The sequence below is a fragment of the Balaenoptera acutorostrata genome, chromosome 11, assembly GCF_949987535.1.
Source record: "Balaenoptera acutorostrata chromosome 11, mBalAcu1.1, whole genome shotgun sequence".
In the NCBI taxonomy this organism is placed as follows: domain Eukaryota; kingdom Metazoa; phylum Chordata; class Mammalia; order Artiodactyla; family Balaenopteridae; genus Balaenoptera; species Balaenoptera acutorostrata.
The window spans coordinates 26,899,304-26,914,410 of record NC_080074.1 but is presented as its reverse complement, the minus strand read 5'-3'; the positions used below and the strand labels follow the sequence as shown (position 1 = coordinate 26,914,410).

Genomic DNA, 15,107 nt, shown 5'->3' with positions numbered 1-15,107 from the left:
TAGAGCTTGGAATTCCCCAATCCCAAATGCCATATAATTTGATGCTTGAAGAAAATCAGGAAATTTAACTCAAGTACATTTGGAGTGATCAATAAAAGTCTAATGCTGTGCAAAGGATTATGAGTAATATAAAAGAAGGATGGGACAAGCTTTATCCTCCTGAGAGAAGAATTGCACACATAAACCAAAAAACAGGCCTCTTATTTCCAGCATGAGAGAAGGAGCAGGTCAACAAATTCTCTCCACAAAACAGCCAAAAATCAACCACGTCAGTGCTCTGGAATTCAATCAAAGGCATTCAACAAACTGAGAAGTGTTTATTCACAAAAACAACTGAACTCTGGGTAAGAACATGAGTCTACAGCATTCTTACCTTTTGGGTGCTTAGGAGTTTAATAAGGGTAGGGCAGACTGTAAAACAGCAGCTTCAACACCACTACTTGAAGGTAATCTGTTGATCCGGTGCATTGTCAATTAAAGCAGAGATCTCTGTGGCAGCTAACAGTGAGGGCCAGTGGCACCTTTAGCTTGAGGTTGCAGGACTCCATGTAGCAACAAACTGGAAGACTAGTTGGGAATTTTACAGGAGTTTTGGGAGGTGAGAAAGCCTAAGGGGTTTAATAAACTATTTACTAGCCCAAATTAAACAAAGACTGTAAAGACAAAAACAAAGACAGTCAAGACAAAAACAAAGACAGTCTCTTGTGCACCAGAAACTGGAGCAAGCCCAGGCCACTCACACATCCTTAGCCAACAGAGCACATGCACAGAAGAGATGCAAGAGAGGTTGGTGGAAAGTAAAATCCAGGGCAGACATGAACATGACCTGTGTTTGAATACACTGCCCAGCCCACACAGATCCATCAGCAATATTAGCCATATTAGTACTAGCATTGGCCATATTAGTCCAAGCTGTTTGAATACAACCTCTGCCCAATCCTTGGTTGAACACTAAGTTATGCAGAAATAGTAAGCCAGGTTTAAAAATAAAGAAATAAAACAGCAGAGACATCAGGAACCACACAATGTAGGGGAAAAAGACTTCACAAATTTAGACAAGTTACTAAACAAACGAACAGAAAAAAACATCAACCTTTGAGAGAAAGGTCAAAACACAGAGTTGCTTCAAAATATTATCTAAAATGTCCAGAAGGGAATTCCCTGGCGGTCCAGTGGTTAGGACCCCACACTCTTACTGCCAAGGGCCTGGGTTCAATCCCTGGTCAGGGAACTAAGATCCCACAAGCCATGCAGTGTGGCCAAAAGAAAAAAAAGTCCAATATTCAAAAAAAATTATAAGCAAAAACAAAAAAACAGTATGACCCATTCCCAGGAAGGAAACAGCAAATAGAAGCTGTCCCTGGGTATTCCCAAATATTAGATTTGGCACACAAAAAGTTCAAAGAAACTATAATAAGTATGTTCAAAGAACTAAAGGAAACCATATTTAAAGAATTCAATGAAAGTATAATGACAATGACTCAGGACTGAAAATCTCAAAGAGGAGATAGAAACAGTTTTTTTAAATGGAGATTCTGGAAGTTGAAAAGTATAATTATTGAAATAAAAACTTAAGCGGGGTTCAACAGTAGACCGGAGATGACAGAAGGCAGAAGCAATGAACCTGAAGATAGATTAGGAGAAAGTATCCACTCTGAAGAACAGAGAAAAAAAAAAAAGATTGAAGAGAAATGAATTGAACTTCAGAGATCTGAAACACAATACAAAGTGTATCAACATACATGTAATGAGAGTTCCAGAAGAAGAAAAAAGAGAGACAAACGCATAAAAGACCTTGAAAAATTAATGGCTGAAAACATCCCAAATTTAAAATATTATCTATCCAAGAAGCCCAGAAAATTCAAGACAGAGATCAACACTAAGACACACCACAGTCAAAAGGCTAATAGACAAAGATACAGAAAAAAATCTTAAAAGGAGCAAGAGAAAAATGACTCATCAGATATAGGAGAACAATAATATGATTAACAGGTGGCATCCCATCAGAAACAATGAGTCCAGGGAGGGAAAAATGGAATTTAAAACAAACAAACAAAAAAACTCTCAAATAAAAAATTCTATATTCAACAAAATGGTTCTTCAAAAATGACAGCGAGGGCTTCCCTGGTGGTGCAGTGGTTGAGAATCTGCCTGCCAATGCAGGGGACACGGGTTCGAGCCCTGGTCTGGGAGGATCCCACATGCCGCGGAGCAACTAGGCCTGTGAGCCACAATTACTGAGCCTGTGCGTCTGGAGCCTGTGCTCCACAACAAGAGAGGCCGCGATAGTGAGAGGCCCGCGCACCGCGATGAAGAGTGGCCCCCACTTGCCGCAACTAGAGAAAGCCCTAGCACAGAAACGAAGACCCAACACAGCCATAAATAAATTAATTAATTAAAAAAAAAAAAATGACGGTGAATTAAAGATATTTCCAGGTAAAGACTGAGAAAACTTGTTGCTGTCAGAAATGTCTGATGTGAAATACTTAAGGAAGATTTTCTGGCTGAAAAAAAATCACCAGAAAGTAACAAATCCACTTTTATTTTAAAAGAAATAAAACATGCTGGAAATTGTAATTATATAGGTAAATGCAAAAAAAATAAAAAATAAAAAACCTCTAAAAATATAATCGCTCTCATTTCATTTCTTTTAAACAAATAAGATTATATAAAGCATTAATTAAAATACTGTGTTGTTGGGGTTTTAATATGCACGCATAAAAAAGGAAGAGGAAGGACTTCCCTGGTGGTCCAGTGGTTAACATTCTGTGCTTCCACTGCAGGGGGTGTGGGTTCGGCCCCTGGTTGGGGAAGTTCCACATGCCATGGTGCGGGCCAAAAAAAAAAAAAAGGAAGAGATAAAAAGACCTATACTGGAGCAAAGTTTCTATAATTTACCAGAATTAATTTAGTACTATTCTGAAGAAGACTGTAATAGGTTAAAACACATATTATAATCCCTAAAGCAACCACAATGAAAATAACATAATATAGTAAAAGAAATCAACAGAGGAATTAGAATGGCACAATTAAGATAAATGATAGAACACTCTACCCAAAGACTGCAGAATTCACATTCTTTTCAAACACACATGGAACATACTCCATCATATACTATATGTTGGGCCATAAGTCTCAACAAATTTTCAAAAATGAAATCATTAAAGTAAGTTATCTGATCATGATGGATTTAGAGATCCACAATAGAAAGATATCTGGGAACACTCACAAATATTGGTAAATTCAACAACACACTTCTAAATACCCATGGATCAAAGAAATTACAAGAAAAATTTTCAAAATATATTTTGAATTGAAGTAAAACAAAAAACAGCATATCAAAATGTACAAAATGCAGTTAAAACAGTGCCTAGAGGGAAATTTACAGCTTTAAACACATATCAGGAAAGAAGAAAGGTTTCAATAGTCTAGGTTTCCACCTTAGAAAACTAGGAGGGAAAAAAGAGCACACTAAGCCCAAAGCAAGGAGAAGAAAGAAAAAAAAATATCAGCGTGGAAATCAATGAAACAGGAAAAAAAAAAAAATCAATGAAAGGTTGATTCTTTGAAAAGATAAGCAAAGTTGACAAACAGCTAGATTCACCAAGAAAATTACAGAAAAGATATAAACTGCCAAAATAAAGAATGAAAGAGGGAACATCATTACCAACCTTACAGTAATTTAAAGGACTTTTAAAAAATATGAACTTTATATCAACAACAACTTAGACAATTTATATGAACTGGACTAATTCCTGGAAACAAAAGTATCAAAAGTAAAATAAAATAAAGAAAATCTGAATAGAAATATAACAAGTGAGGAAACCAAATTCCTGATTTAAAATCTTGCTACAAAGAAAAGCCCAGGTTTCCCACAGTTTCACTGATAAATGTCATCAAATAATTAGAGAAGTAATAGCAATCCTTTGGAAACTACTTCAAAAAAAATAAAAGGGGAAACGCCATGCAACTCCTTCTATGAGGCCAATGTTGCCCTGATACCAAAGCTAGACAAAGGCATCATGAGAAATGAAACCAACAGACTAAAATCCCTCATGAACATAGACACAGAACTTCTTAACAAAATTTAGGAAAACTAAACTCAGCAATATATAAAAGATTATATAGCATGAGTAAATGAAATTGATCCTGGGAATATGGGCTTAAGCTCTGAAAGTCAATTAATGTAATATACCATATTAACAGAATAAAGGATAAAAACCACATGATCATCTCACTGGGTGCAGAGGAAAATCTGACAAAATCCAACACCCATTCATGCCTAAAAACTCGCAACAAATTACGAACAGAAGGAAACTTCCTCAACCTAATAAAGAGAAATCTACAGAAAATGTACAGGTAACATCACACTTAATAGTGAAAATCTGCGTACCTTTCCCCCAATACCAGGAACACTCTCAACACTTCTATTTATCCTCTCACTGGAGAGTCTAGCCCATACAATAAGGCAAAAACAAATGACAAAATGTAGTAACATTCAGATTGGAAAAAAAGTAGAAATGTTTTATTCACAGACATGATCACCTATGTAGAAACAATATATAAAAGTTGAGGGCTTCCCTGGTGGCGCAGTGGTTGAGAGTCTGCCTGCCAATGCAGGGGACACGGGTTCGAGCCCTGGTCTGGGAGGATCCCACATGCCGCGGAGCAACTGGGCCCGTGAGCCGCAATTACTGAGCCTGCGCGTCTGGAGCCTGTGCTCCGCAACAAGAGAGGCCGCGATAGTGAGAGGCCCGCGCATCGCGATGAAGAATGGCCCCCGCTTGCCACAACTAGAGAAAGCTCTCGCACAGAAATGAAGACCTAACACAGCCATAAATAAATAAATTTAAAAAAAAAAAAAAAAAAAAAAAAAAAAAAAAAAGTTGATTGTATTTTTATGTACTAAAAATGAACAATCTAAAAATCAAACTACGAAAACTCCATTCTCATTAGAATCAAAAACTATCAAATTCTTAGGAATAAATTTAATATAAGTACAAGACATATATAGAAAATTTTAAAACAGCGTTGAGAGAAATTAAGATCTAAATAATTGGGAGACATTACATGTTCATGAATTGGAAGACCCAATTTTAAGTTACCAATTCTTCCCACATTGATGTATAGATTCAATGCAAATTCTATCAAATCCCAGCTAATTTTTTTTGTAGAAATTGACAAGCTGATCCCAAATTTCATATGTAAATAGAAAGGATCTAGAATCACTTTTGAAAGAGTCAGGGGATTTACGCTACCCATTTTGAAACTTAGTATATAACACTACAGGAATCTAGACAGTATGGTACTGGAGTTAAGTACAGGAGTATACATAGAACATAATTAAGACTAGAAATAAACTCAAGTTATAAGCAACTGATTTTTTACCAAGGTACCAATACAATCCAAGGTGGAAAAGAATAGCTGTTTTAACAAAGTGTTAGGACAAGTTGGCATCCACGTGGCATGAAAATAAAAAAGAATTTAGACCTTATCTTATACCATACACAAAATTTATTTCAATATGGATCCTAAATCTAAATGAAGGAGCTAAAAAAAAAAAAAAAAAGGAGAAATCTTTGTGACCTTGAATTAGGCAAAAAGTTCTGAAACACAAAATCAAAAGTATAAGCCATAAAACTAAAAAGTGATAAATTAAACTTCATTGAAAACTTTGCACTTCAAGGACACCATTAAGAATAAAAAAAAAACAAGCCACAAACTGGCAGAAAATCTTTGTAAATCTTTGATAAAAGACCTTTATCAGGAATATATAAAAAACTTTTACAACCCAATAAGAAAAAAAAAAAAAAAACAGCTAAAAAAATGGGCAAACGACTTGAATAGATGTTCCACCAAAGAAGGCTTAATAAATGGCTAATAAGCACATGAAAAACTCAACATCATTTGTATTTAGGGAAATGTAAATTAAAATCACAAGACTCTACTACTCACCCAGTGGAAGGGCTATAATCAAAAAGGCAGATGGTACCAAGTGCTGATGAGACTGTGGAGAAACTAGAACCCTTGTACATTTTTGACTGGAATGTAATTGGTCACTTTTGAAAACAATTTGGCAGTTTCTTAAAAGATTAAAAACTAATTCTGTACTGAGCCTGTGCGTCTGGAGCCTGTGCTCCGCAACGGGAGAGGCTGGGACAGTGAGAGGTCCGCGCACCGCGATGAAGAGTGGCCCCCGTTCGCCGCAACTGGAGAAAGCTCTAGCACAGAAACGAGGACCCAACACAGCCAAAAATAAGTAAATAAATAAATTTATAAAAACTAATTCTGAACTGTTGTTAGAACACTTCTGTAGAGTTTTCCTCACATCAACTAATTCTCCAACTCTCCTCCATACACCAACTTGAGTGTCCTAAATTTTTTTTTTTTTTAATATTTATTTAGTTTGGCTGCACTGGGTCTTAGTTGCGGCACGCGGGATCTTCGTTGCGGCATGTTTCAGTTGCGGCATGCGGACTTCTTGGTTGCGCATGCATGTGGGATCTAGTTCCCCGACCAGGGATCGAACCCAGGCCCCCTGCACTGGGAGCACGGAGTCTTACCCACTGGACCACCAGGGAAGTCCCCAGTAGTCATTCAATTTAATTCAGTTCTGACACTACCCAGAAATATTGCAGACCCCACAGTTTAAGGGCTCAGTTTCACAAGACTGCTCCCATTTCAGACACCAGTCACAAGTCCCAGGTTGCCACCTACACTTCTGACCAACCAGCTGTAAGTCAGGGGTTCCACGACCCTCTCCTCAGGTTTTATAATTTGCTAAAACGGCTCACAGAACTCAAAACACTTTACTTACTATTACTGCTTTGTTATAAAGGATACAATTCAGGAGCAGCCTAATGTAAGGGTTGCATGGTGCAAGGTATGGGGAAAGAGACACAGAGCTTCTGCCCTCTGGGAATGCCACTCTTTCAACACCGGTATTCATCAATTCAGAAGCTCTTGGAATTGCACTGTTCAAGAGTTTTTATAGTAGTCTCCATTCCCTCTTCCCAGAGGTTAGTGGGTAAGGTTGAAAATTCCAACCATCTCATTACTTGGTCTTTCTGGCGACCTGTCCCTTCTGAGGTGATCTAGGGATCCCTTCTAAATCACATTAGCATAAACTTAGGTGTGATCAAAAGGAGCTCATTATGAATAACAAAAGATATTCCTTATCACTCAGGAAATTCCAAGGGTTTTAGAAGCTCTGTGTCAGCAATCAGGGACAAAGACCAAATATACCCTACAACTTACCATATGACTCAGCAATTCCACTCCAAGGAATCTACCCAAGAGAAATGAAACTATATGTTCACACAAACACTTATGCAAATCTTCATGGCAGCATTATTCATAATAGCCGAAAAGTGGAAACAATCCAAAATGTCCATCAACTGATAAATGGATAAATAAAATGCGACGTATCTATACAAGAGAATACTATTCAGCAATAAAAAAGAACAAAATACTGATACATGCTACACAGATGAACCTCAAAAATATTAACTGAAAGAAGCCAGATGCAAAAGACTAGTATACATATTTTTTATTCCATTTATATGAAATGTCCAGAAAAGACAAATGTATAGAGACAGAAAGCAGCTAAATGGCTTGCTGGGACTAGGTTGGGAGGTGGATTGACTGCAAACATGCTTGGGAGAAACTGGGGAGGTTTAATGAAAATGTTCTGAAACTGTCTTGTGATGATGACTGTATAACTCTATAAATGTACTAAAGATCACTGAATTGTATGCTCACAATTGGGTAGAGAAGTTATCTCTTCTGAACTTTAGAAAATGTGATGATTGGACTGCTGTAATCAAGCCTAAACTCAAATAGCCAAGCAAACAGAAAGAATCCAGGTTCTTAATGATGTCACTGAGCCACTGATTGATAATCCTAGAACCACCTATCTGCAGACTTCTTATACATGAGTCAATAAAATTTCCTTAAGGTTAAAAATAAAAGGATAAGTTCTGAGGGATACAAGAATATGTTCGTTTCATTATAGAAAATTTGGAATTATCATCTGTATAGAAAGGCATCAAGGAAAAGGCAGGAATTCTGGTGGATCTTGAAGGATAAAAGATTATGATGGGGGTACAGGGGTGGGGAGAAGAGGCAAAAAAGAAAGGTGTTTAGAAGAGTCTGTAACAGTGGAATGGATAAAAATTAACATTTAACAAGTGCCCACTATAATTGAGTCAGGCATTACAACATGTATCTTTTAATCCATATGACTCGTGGAAAAAAAAAAAAGTATCATTTTACATATGAAGACATTGAGGACCCTAAAATTAAGTAATTTTTCCAAAAAGCCAAGCAGCTAGTAAAGTGGTGGAGCCAAGATTTTAATCTGATTCAATCTCAGGATTCAGGCTCCAAAATATATACTTTTTCCTCTATGTTATGATGCTAACCAAAGACTTAAGCCATCCCCATTCGCAAGTTCAGATCTTTGTAGAAAGCATCTTTGCAAAGATGGGTTTACATTTATAGTGCTACACAATGTTTCTTGACTAGCAACTTTCATTTAATCAGTATACTAAATGTGATATTCATTCCTCCCTTGGCTTCCAAAACTCTACCCTTCTCTGGTTTTCCTCCCTATTCTATTTCTCCCCCTCCTTATTACATGCTGATGTTCACCAGCTCTTGTCTACACCCAGGATCTTAACTACCACTACGGCTGACGACTTCTGACTCTGTCTCTCCAATTCAGAGAAACTCCCCAGTTTTCCTTGACGTATTAACTCCCTCCAGGCCAGGTTGAATACTTCTCTGTACACTCTCAAATCACCCTTACATAATTCTAATGAGGCATTCCTCAGTCATAATGTATCATGTCTGCAGTTCTAAGTCAGATGTCCTCCCTACATGCCCCCAGAACACACCCGTATTTATTTTTATAGCACTTCCCAGGTTATATTACAAATAATGACTTAATCCATTTCTCCTACCAAACACGTTGCTTGAGACTTGGCACTACGTCTTATTCACAATCTAGTACCTAGCACAGTGCAAGACACATAAAGGGCACCCAAACATTGACTAAACCAATGAACAGAAGAAATAAAATTTGCTTTAAATTGGAAGGATACAGTTTCTCAAAGAAATCTTCAGGAATTTATTTTTTGAAATGGGAAAATAGGCCAAGAAAGGTTAAGTGACTAACTTAGTCAAGCCATGGTCACCTGAGTCATAATTCTCTTCCCACAAAATCATGGTGCCTATTAATTCATGCTTACTAATCTACGCTCTCTATGAACCTCCGGAAGTAATATAAAAATGTTATCTAGAGAAGAACCATTTCAACTTTATCCACTCCAGCTCTGGCTGGCTGTATCAGTTGTGGAGAACTCTGATGTTAATTATTACTTAACAGTTTTTCTGTCCAGAATAGACTAATCTTTAATTGAACCAGTCTTTTCACATGTCCTTCACACACCATAATCCAATATATATTTATCATGCATCTCTAGGAGGAAAACATGAAAGTTATATTTGTCAGTACTCAAAAAATATATACTTAATTATATCATACGCAATTTCAGTTTAACAATACCTCAAATGTCTGCCTTAATGTGATTCAGTTGAGAAAGACAGACTTAATGTGAACACTAGAGATACACGCTGCAACTTCATTGGGAAAATCCCTGGAGTCCAATGTTACTGTTGCCAATGGTTGCTATGCTATACTGCACAACAACTCAGAAGCTGAGACTGCCAGCTCACTAAGAAACTACTGAATCGAACCAAGATTTATAAATGTACTCTGAGACTCAACTTTTTTATACCTTTAACTGAAGTAACTAACTGTTTGTCATAAGCATCAGATACAGTATTTACAACAAGACTATAAAAATTACCTAGAATTTATTTAAGGACATATTTTGAGAGTGATAAGCACTTTCCAGAAGAGAATGGTTTGGTTTAGGTTCCTTCTAACTCCATGAATTGTAATCCAAAAGTGATTTGAAGTTACAATATACAGAAAACAAATAACTGGACACTTCATGACTTTAATTTCTTTCTTCCTGGATTATATCTCAAACTTAAAAAAAAAAAAAAATAGTGCTAGACTACAGAGTCTGTGATCCTTCCATGACCCAGAGAGGCACTCCTGACAGAAAAATATAAAACTTAAGAGAACTGCTAATTTATGAGGGCCAAATAAAAGTACTGATATAATTTCATAAATTCAGTCTTTACTAGGTAAAAAGTAAAATGGAAAAGGGCAAAATGGGGAAATAGGAAGAGAGGAATGGAAGGAGACAGGGAGGAGGAAAGAAAGGAAAGAGTGGGGGAAGTATTTTTTTTAAACCCAGATTCTACTAAGGAAGAACCAGGAAACTGACCAAACTCCCAAGCCCACTAGGGAACAGTGCTAGCATTCCTGAGGGAGTCCTTATTGCTGATGTGGTCATGGGAAATTCTCAACTATTCACACTTTCTAGGAACAGAAACTTTACCTCTAATTCCAGTGAATCCCATCTCTTTAATCCCCTTTCTTATGGTTGACAGTTGCCCTTCCTCCCTCAGTTACTCTCAAAAGATTTTCTTTTAGTTGCACTACACTATGGGAAGAACGAAAAAAGTAGAAATATACATTCCTTATCTCTAATAAACATTCATTCAGCAACTTCTATGTGGAAGAGATTAAAGATACAGCTCACTGAGATCTGATGTCCTGTGCCTGAAGAGCTTACAATCTAGTTAGGAAGATAAGACATACGTAGAAATGATAAAACAATACAATATAAAGTATCAAATGGTAGGACTGACAAATACACGCTACAGGATTTCAGAGGTGGAGTTCAGGACATGTTACCCCCAAATCTGCCGCTTTGGTATACTGATGGAGTTAAAGGCACTTGAGAAACAGTAGATACAAGAGGAGCACTCTGACCCTCCTTTTTCTTCCAGAAAGCAGGAGATAAAACTCCCATGTGAAACGTGCCATCCCTGTACCAGGAGGACGAAAGACATTCTTATCGCCAGAGACAGGGAATCAAAGCCGAGAAACGTGTACAAACTTGTTAAACTAACCCTTATCTTCCTAGTCATTTCTCCACAATTTACTCCTCCTAGCCCAAAACTCTGTCTTGTCAATGTTTCACAAACTTGTTCTTTGTCTGAAAGATACACTGTCTCCAACTTAGGACTTTTTCGACTTCAAAATAGTGCGAAAGCAATTCACATTCAGTAGAAACCATACTTCAAATTTTTAATTTTGATCTTTTCCCAGCCTAGCAATATGCAGTACAATACTCTCTCATGATTCTGGGTGGCAGCAAGAGCAGCGAGCTGCAGCTCCCAGCAATCAAGAGGGTAAACAACCGATACACTTACAACTATTCTGGACCCATACAATCATTCTGTTTTTCACTTTCAGTACAGTATTCAATAAGTTACATGAGATAATCAACACTTTATTATAAAATAGGCTGTATGTTAGATGATTTTGCCCAACTGTAGGCTGATATAGGTGCTCTGAGCATGTTTAAGGTAGGCTAGACTAAGTTATGGTGAGTAGGTTGGGTAGGTTAGGTATATTAAACCCATCAACTTATGATAGGGGAGGTAACCCCACTGTAAGTCGAGGAAGACCTGTAAAAAGCTTTCTGCTCTGGTCTTCATTCTCCATGTACATGTAAAAAAATTTTTAAACTTGTATGCTTTTCTCCTGTTAATCTCTATCAATTTAATTCTTAGGCCCAGCCACAGACCCTAACAGGGTCTCAGAGTTGAACTTTATAGAAAGGGTACAATTCAGATTTTAGGAAAGAAGGAAAGAAATCAGGCAGTGACGTGAAGACTGGTAAGGAAAGCAGAAAGCACATAGTAGGTTTAGAGGATGGTGAAGAAACCAGTCTGGTCAGAGTATAGCTTTTCTATAAAGAACATAAACTTGAAAAGGCAGTGTGTGATGAGATTTTGAAGAGTTCAGATTAAGAAATGTGAACTTCAGTCAGCAGGAAAGAGTACTTCTGGAAAATTTTTACACAGATACATATAAACATTCCCTAAAAGTACACACAGATTAGACAACTTGAGAAAATTACTTGCTGAACCTAATACATTATGTATGACAAAGTTAAAATAAAACTCATTTTCTTTAGGCAGAGAGAGTACCTAGAAAACACACATACACAAAAAAAATTCTGACCATTCACTAATCTGTTAAGATTTCATTCTTCTAAGCTTCTTGAATTAGAACTTCCCATGACAAAATGCTGACTTCTGATTACTAAGGATTTTATCACACAACGTGCATGAATCATTCTTGATTTTTCTTCTTCGCTTGTCTTTCCCATTCTTGAATATTTCATTACTTCAACATCAGCATGCAGGAAAAAGAGGGAAAGGACTAAAACGAAATCTACGGATTTTTGAAATACAGTCAGGGCATGATGTAAAGAATATAAAACTTCAAGTTCCGATTCCCATTACTAATAGTTTGATTTCAAAGAAGTCATTCAGTCTCACGGTGTCTCAAATGTTCTCACCTACTTTCTTACATACTTGAAAGGTTACTGTATTCAAAATATCACAAAAAAGTGGTCTAAAAACTAACTACCAAAAAAAAAAAAAAAACTACCAGCATAACTCATTTTATTGCGCTTCACTTTACTGCACTTCAGACACTGCATTTTTTACATACTGTAGGTTTGTTGCAACCCTGCATTGTCAAATGATGGTTAGCACTTTTTAGCAATACAGTATTTTTTTAATTAAGGTATGTACATTTTTTAGACACAATGCACACTGCACACTTAATAGACTACAGTATAGTATAAACATAACTTTTATATGCACTGGAAAGCAAAAACAAAAAATTCATGTGACTCGCTTTACTGTAGTGGTCTGGAACCAAACCCACAATATCTCCAAGGTATGCCTTTACTTGCCATACAAATTATATCATTAAGGGTTCAATGAGTGGAGCAAGAGTGAGATTACTGGCTAAACCAAGGTTTAAAAACCACCTGTGAGCAATAAGTGTTCTCTCAATGCTCTATGTTACCATTAATTGGTATTACCCTACTAGTCGATAAAATTCCTAAATATAACCACACTTCACCTGGTTAGAACATACTCAAAGGAAGGGGAACACCTGACATACTATGTCCCCAAAAACCAAAGGGTAACTCAAATCCATTTTTAATTCTCTGTAGAGTCCTATATGACTCTGAAATGTAAAGCATTCCAATAATTCTAAACAAAATGTGTTTGAAATCACAGCTCAGTACAAAAGGTGAGTATGAACTGTAACCACCTACAGGCTAAACTATGAATTTAGAGAACTCTGAATCCGGATAATTGTAGGATAGATACATTTAATTATATTCTAGTTGAATATTAGACTTGTTTACAGAGATGTTGCTTGGTAACAAAAGCAGTGCTTTAACAACCCACTCAGTTTTAGATCTACTCAAGTATTTTACGCTCATAGTCTGAACACATTATGAACTATATACTACTGATATCAGAAACTAAGGACAAGTTTCTTGTTATCCTAGACATCTTCGAGATTTTACTTAAATAGTTTCATCGTTACAACTAATGTGACCAAAGGCTTTTAAAATACTTGACAATGGGCATTTTTAAGAGCTAAGTATCCATTTTTTTGACCAAAGTTGGACACTAAGGATACATCAAAATGTCCATTAGAGCCCAGCATGCACTCACATATTCTAACGTTATCTTTGTAATGACAGCCAACATCACTGTTAGAATTGTCTTCAGGGTCAACGAAAATGGCAGCTTATTTTTTTTCACAAATGAAACTGGAGGTACCACACGTTTAGCCAGCTTTTAAACTGAGGCTACCCAAGCACCACTCTGGAGTTCATCAAAAAGCCCCATAAAGAGTTTCACGTGCATTTAATCGGCTACAGAACATTCTCCCAGCCTACTTTTCTAACACCCGCTCCACTTGCTTTACGGGAAAAATAACAAAAGAAGAATTCAAGGGCAAGTTGTGAAGAAAAAAGCCATGAGCATTCCAAACCACGAACAAGACAGCGTTACGTACCAGACTCACACTCGGACCTTGCAACGTGCGCACAGAAAACTCATCAGTGACCGGTGTTCCGGCCGCACTCGCCAGGTGGACACCTACCTCCACTGCTCCAGCCACGGACGCCTACGGCACTCTTCCCGCCGGGGCACTGGGCCCACGGGAGACGGTCCCGCACGCGGGGTGCAGGCCCAGCCCGTCACGCCTGGCGAGGTCTCCGCAGCCGCTCGCGGCAAAGGCTGAAGAGCAGGAGCCGGAGGGCCGAGCGCGCCCCTCGGGCTCCCGACCCCTGGAAATGTGGGGTATCCCGAGAGAGCTCCGAAGGCGGAAAGGGCGGCGGCAGCAATGGAGAAAAACCCCGCTCCTCCTCGGTGGACTGGCCTTCTCTGGGGTTTGGGGTCGGGGCCGGGGCCGGGGCCGGGGCCGGAGCCGAAGTCCGACTGGGAAGCCACCGCCAGTCCGCCGCCCGCCACCCTTCAAACCCCGCAAAGCGGGATGAGTCCCGAGACCTCAGGGCGCGCGAAGCAGGAAGTCCCGCCCCCACGCCAACGTCACTGACGCCGCGGACGCTGGCCGCGGCCAGAGGCAGTTAGAGGAAGGCGGCGAGCGAGCCGAGCCTGGGGTAGCGGCCAACGACGGCGGGAACGGCGGGGCCAGGGCGGCGCTCCGAGAGGCCTCTGGGGGCCGCGGAGATCTCTAGAGCCGAAGGGAACGCACAGTCCGGGGCCAGACACTTGCCTCAGGGAGCCAGAGTGACGCGCGCAGTTGAGCGGGAAGCCGCTCTCCCTCGCCTCCTCCCCACGCAACGTCTCGGCGGTTTCCCCCAGTTTCGCGCTTCTCCTGCGCTCTGCTGGCTCTTCCGACACTTTTTCTTCCCTGAGGGCTCTGATAGTGGTCCTGCCGCCACCCCCGCCTGCCTTCGTGCCCGACTGTGCAGACGGAATGAGTCTCGAAGTCTCCTGACTACCGTGTCGGCCGTGGGGCCTCGGCCCACGAGTGGGGAGCCGGCGCAGCTTGCCAGGCGGAAACGGCCAGGTCAGGAAAGAGGCCCAGGCGCGAGTCCCTCCCCGCACCGCCCGCT

General features: G+C 39.1%; 1 protein-coding gene across 3 annotated transcripts in view; it reads right to left on the bottom strand.

Annotated features, from left to right (window-relative positions):
• The window catches only part of CEP83 (centrosomal protein 83), a 121,974-nt gene extending 107,115 nt beyond the window's left edge, over positions 1 to 14,859 (bottom strand). For 2 of the 3 annotated variants that reach the window (XM_057556154.1, XM_057556155.1), the window contains exon 1: positions 14,129 to 14,856. The gene's annotated coding sequence lies outside the window, so the exon portion shown is untranslated. Of the gene's footprint in view, positions 1 to 14,128 lie in introns of all 3 variants that reach the window. The other variant, XR_009009674.1, reaches the window with a different exon arrangement.
• Positions 14,860 to 15,107: the final 248 nt, after the last annotated feature.